The 5,912-nt window shown below is 44.1% G+C and overlaps 1 long non-coding RNA gene across 1 annotated transcript; it reads right to left on the minus strand.

The window, feature by feature from the left end:
• Positions 1–3,281: 3,281 nt before the first annotated feature.
• LOC119352542 lies at positions 3,282–3,753 on the minus strand. Its single transcript, XR_005170195.1, has 3 exons — positions 3,668–3,753; positions 3,492–3,562; positions 3,282–3,396 (listed from the first exon to the last, which is right to left on the minus strand). It is a non-coding gene; the product is annotated as an uncharacterized LOC119352542 (long non-coding RNA).
• Between the last annotated feature and the right edge of the window lie 2,159 nt (positions 3,754–5,912).

The following is a 5,912-nucleotide window of genomic DNA, read 5'->3' on the forward strand; positions in this document are numbered from 1 at the left end:
GCTGGGCCTTTAGGGCTTGTAATTGCACGCCCGTGGCCTAGCAGGCCCACAGGGCAGCGCCCCAATTTTTTTTATAGTTTTTTTCTTTTCTGCTTTATTTTCTTCTATTTATTTTTGCGTAGTTTTTTGTATAGTTTTTTCTTTTCTGTTATATTTATTTTCTTCTATTTATTTGTGAGTAGTTTTTTATCTAGTTTGTCAAAATTCAACATTTTCAGAGTTCATTTTGTAGTGATTTTCAAATTCACGGTCATTTGGCTCTCTAAACAAATCAGTAAACGAATGAAAAATAGCAAATATAGTTTTTTTTCTGCTTTATTTTTTCTTCTATTTATTTCTAAGTAGCTTTTTTTCTTTTCTGCTATATTTATTTTTTTCTATTTTTTTCTGAGTAGTTTTTTATATAGTTTTTTTCTGTTCTGCTATAGTTTTTTCTTTTCTACTTTATTTATTTTCTTCTATTCATTTATTTTTATATACCATGTCAAGTTGATAGTTAAAACTTGATGGTCAAAGTCTGGAGTTATAACCAAAGTTTAAAAAAATAAAATACCAAAGTGCAACTAGTTTTTGCCATAACAGAAGAAGTCCGGAGTTGTAATAAGTTATTAAAAATAAAAAAGAGGTGCAATGCTCGTTAATTAGCTTCAAGCCTTTCGGAATAGTGTAAACTGCACTGCACATAGCTCCGTGCAGTCTACCATATTCCTCAAGGCTTGAAGCTAAGCAACGTGAGCATTGAGCCTCTTCTTCATCGTCTCTGCACTTAGGGCTTATAAATCGCTCCTAGTCCCTCTCCCTTCGCGAGGTGGGACTAAAAAACAGCTTACTAAGAAACTGTAGTACTGGTTCATGCCATGAACCGGTACTAAAGGTGCTCGTGGGGCCCCAGCCTTACCTGACACAACCTCATTAGTACCAGTTCGTGGCATGAACCCGTGCTAAAGGTTCGCCACGAACTGGTACTAAAGAGCTCCTCCCGCCTAGCAGTTGGAACCGGTACTAAAGAGCTCCTCCCGCCTAGTAGTTGAATGATGCATACTGAATGCACAAAAAGTCTGGAGTTGTAATAAGTTTAAAAAAATGAAATGCCTTTGTAACAGATGAGTTTAATTTCGTCAGGAACCCGAATACTTCGAAAGAGATTGTCCAGTTTGTAAATGAAGTGCATCCAGTTTTTGCCATAATCCTCTCTACTTTTTTGAACATGATATGTGGGTGAAATGATGATACCATGCCAAGTTTCAACTTTTTCAGAGTTCATTTGTAGTGCTTTTCAATTTCCAGGTCATTTACTTCTCAAAACAAATCATTAAATGCATGAAAAATAGCAAATGAAGGCATAAATGGTTGAAAGTTGATGCCTCACTTTGAATGGTGCATACTGAACGCAAAAAATATAAGAGCATTTAGATCATGATCTTATATTTCTTTACAGTCTGAATTGTCAATATGATCTTATACATCGAAAATACTTTGATCATCAATGATCTTTTTGTGTACAATCTGAATTGTCAATATGAGTCCTCAACGATTTATAAACCGATGAAGACTTATATTGCAGCCACAAATTCTACACATAGAGTTCAATGAAGACCAAGTGCTTGTGATAGTTTGAGAAGTAACATATTTAAGGTGGTAAAAGCCTTGTTAGGGGAGCGAGGTGGGATTAAAAACAGCTTGCCATAATCCCATTAGTACCCGTTCGTGGTACGAACCTGCACTAAATGGTGATGGTGGGGCCATAGCCTGACCACAGGCTAACACAGCCTCTTTAGTACCGGTTCGTGGCATGAACCGGTACTAAAGGTTAGCCACGAACCGGTACTATTGATCGCCGCCATGAACCGGTACTATTGATCATATTAGTGCCGGTTTTTTTACAAACCGGCACTAATGTGCTTCACATTTGACCCCTTTTCTACTAGTGATTGCAACGGATCCCCGTGGTTTGCTACGAACACAACGCCGAATACTACAACTACCTGCCGGGGAAGCTACAACCAGCGTCGAGGGAAGCTACAATGCGCAACCATCGGCATGTTTTTTTGCTACAACCGACTTCGCTTTTTGCTACTTCTGCCTTTCTTTTTTGCTACTACCGATGCTGACGGCTGACCGCAGGCGGCAAGCATGGTGACCATGGGTGGCGAGGACAGGATCGCGGATTTTTGCTACATGCTACAATCGGCGTTGCAATTTGCTACTACGGGCATCCAATCCGGCTGTAACCGGCATCATGGTTTGCTACATCGCACAACGAGATTCTGATTTTTGCTACAATCAGCATCATGTTTTGCTACAAACATACTGCAAAATGCTACAACCGGCAGGTGCTACATTGGGTACTGGTATTAGGTAGAAGGACGAGAACGAAGATGCTACAATGGTGGATGGAAAATGCTACAACCATGTACACAGATTAATACGAGTAAATAAGCACTGTCATGCGACGATGGGGTGGATGCTGGGACGACGAGCGGCTGCTCGAGGACGAGGATGGCGACACGGCGGTAGCTTCGAGGTTGCAGACGAGGTTTTTCGCGTTGGAACCGGCGCGGATCCGTGCTACAAGCTCCATGGAGCAATTTCTTTTTCGAATCGCGGGGCTAGGTTTTGCGAGGGCGGCGACAAGCCCGGTTGCGCTGCGGTACTTCGAGCTCGAACGCCTGGTGGCGGATTACGGTGGAGGTCAATGGCGCTCGCTGCAGCATGCATGTTCTCTTCGCGGCGGTTGCAATTTCTGTAGGAGAATGATTGAGGAGAACGACGAAGCAATGACCATATCTGACGGCTAGCTGATGTTGCATCGTACGGTCGCGTGGTGACCGGTCCAAATTTGGGCTGGTGCGCCGGCGCCTAGTGCTCACCTAATTTTTTTTGTCAAATTTTCGTATAGCAGGAATAGTAAAGTAGTAAAAAAAATTGTGCATCCTTGGGATTCGAACCAAGGCCCTAAAGTGTGCAATAACACCAGCCTACCACTCTGCTAAGCATATGAATAAAGCTACATTAGATTCCAGCTCTCTCTTATACGTTTAATTTTAAAATACAGAAATAAATTAAACGAAATGTAAATGTTTCGAGGACCCTCGAAATGAGCGAAATTTCGTCGAAAGTGAAAACTATGCGCCGCAGGCCTCCCTCCCCCTTCTCCTCTACCTCATCGCCACCGGAGGGGGTCGCCGGCACGCCGGGGAAGGTGGCGGCGGGGATTTGCCTGCTCGGTCGCGCGCGGGGGGCCCTGTAGCCGTCGTGCCCTGTTCCGGAGGCGGGGCTATCAGATGAATCCTCCGAGTCTGACAGGTGCACGCGCTCGCCCTTGACCACCACGTAGCGCTCGTACTTCGGCAGGCTGTACCAGATCTGGCATCTCACGCATCCATTACGATGAAGCTACAAGGAAGAAACATTGAGCCGAGCTTGATGAAAAGGGAACCAACAACATTTCTGAAGCACATATGCAAAATAATCGACCATCATCCACGTACACCCATATGCGCCATCCGCCTTGGAAGTTGCTCGTCTCCTCGCGCCCGGAACACCGGAGATGAAAGTGGATCTGTACCTCGGCAAAAGAAGCCAAATAAGAACGGATTCAGGACGCTTCTGGAAGAAATAATCAGCGTTCGGTTATCAGATCAGGAAGAATCTACTTGATGCGTACCCATTGTCGTCGATCTGTGCCGTATCGATGGGGCTGTGCTCCGTCGCCATGAACTCCGACTCGGCCCTCCTCCACTGGACGAGTAGAACGAGAGTCGAACTGAGAGGTGTGGTGCAGCCTTGTTCGTCGGAGTCACGGGTGTGCGACTGTGCGTCCGTATCCATTTGTTGCTGGCACAAGAAAACAAAAACGCAGGGCCTAGTACGTACGTCCAAGAGCCCCTATGAGCCGGTTCATGTAACATCTACTCCCTCCGTTCTCAAATATTTGTCTTTCTAGAGATTTCAACAAATAACTACATACGAAGCAAAATGAGTGAATCTACAATCTAAAATATGTCTACATACATTTGTATGTTGTAACCATTTGAAATGTCTAGAAAGACAAATATTTGAAAACGGAGGGAGTAGCTGCCACGGTAATGGATTCAGATAAGCAATTTTAAGTGATGGGCATCTCGGGGTACAGCATCAGAAACCAACAGCTGAGATAGCGGCACCCGGGTGCGTACGCTCAAGAAGTCCACATTCCAGCTCATGGTCGTGCTCAAGGAGACCACAGGTGGGCGGACATCGCCGTCCTTCAAGGTACAGGTCCTTGACTCCGGCAGCGAGGAGTGGAAGGTGACATCGTCGAAGCCGCGCTGTTCATCTTGGGGAACAGTTCCCTCTGCGTGTCCACGAGGAAGCACCCGGAGCTCAGGGCCAGCTGCGTCTACTACACTGAGGATGATCAGGATGCTCGCGACCGATACTACAATTGCATCGGGATGTTCAGCCTCAAGGATGGCAGCTGGGAGAAGGTCGAGGGCCTTTGGCGCTACTGTAGCTGGCTACCGCCGACGTGGTTCACGCCTTCCATTCCATGACAGATATGGTGACTTGTTTCATAGCTTGGGTGGGTTAAGTGCTTTATTGTGTGCATTACTACAGTAGATATGCCGTAACAGGCTTCTGAATAAAGGTAACAGTTCCGTTTGATTTTCAGTAAAAAGGCTTCAGAACTCAGGAAACAGCAGTTTGATTTTCGCCTTTCATATTGCGGCACAACAAACAAATGTGGCCCTTTTAGGTTGCTTTTAAGTTTTATGAGGGAACAGTTTAATCGGTGTGCAGGGCTCAGACTTAATTTTATGCTATGATTTTTTTCAATAAAAGGGGCCACATTTTCATAATGAAAATAGGAGCCTGGATACAACAAATTCAACATCCCACACATTTTTCTCGGACCTGATGCATCACCTCACCAAACTGAAGAACAACCTACATCCTAGACATATAACCACATCTATAGGATGCCAAGCCACCCACTACTGGGAGAGAAACAGACTTTTAACATCTATTACATTTTGCACATCAGCCAGAATAGTAAAGCAAGTCTATAATCTGAACGCACTACAGAGCCGCCCGATTTTGCTATGATAATTGCAACCAATATTAGTAAGTAATTATTGTGCTGTGAGGTTGGATTAACTAACAGGTTGAGGTTCAGAGCCAAACAGTAGATGTCAGTAGTCATAATTATTTTATTCCATACTGCAACCAAGCTAACAGCAAGCTGCACTTGTTTTTTTTCCAGGAGCATAGATTGTTTCAGAAGGGATTTATTTAGTACACTGAGCTTAACTAAGGTAGTATCTTGCTGATGTTAGTTGGCTGACTAGAGAAGACTGTTTAATTGGCAGGGTTCAGACTAGCATTTTGTGTTTGTGTTTTCCAGGACTTTTGATTGTTTCAAACTGCAATCAAGTTGTAGCATGCATCATAAACCAGCTCTGGAACATGTCTACCACCCCTTGATGATCATGCAGATTTGAGGTGTGGGGGTGTTGAGAGGGTGCATTACTAGCTAAATCGGTGGCGTTCGGTTTTTCCTTGTTAAGCAATCTTTTGATGCCTTTGGCTATTGAAAGGAATCAAACTGTCGGTTTTGCCCATTTCTGTGGTTATTGGAGTAGCATCCTCTGCTTCCTCTTACCAGCAGAGCATGACCCTCACTGCACTTTTCTCATGATATATACATTCTGAGGTTTCAATAACAACTAAAGAGAACATTGGGAAACAAAATATAACTTAAGATATGCAACAAGGAGCAGATAGCATCATAAGTTTAAGATAAGTTGGTAGCATAGCACCTCACCTCCACAAGCAAGCGGACAACTGTTGTGCCTTGCCAGAAATCCTATGTGATGTTACAAGTAGAAATCCAGAACCAGTGGCGGAGCCAGAAAAATATGATCAGGGGA

This window comes from Triticum dicoccoides, chromosome 2A (assembly GCF_002162155.2).
Source record: "Triticum dicoccoides isolate Atlit2015 ecotype Zavitan chromosome 2A, WEW_v2.0, whole genome shotgun sequence".
NCBI lineage: Eukaryota > Viridiplantae > Streptophyta > Magnoliopsida > Poales > Poaceae > Triticum > Triticum dicoccoides.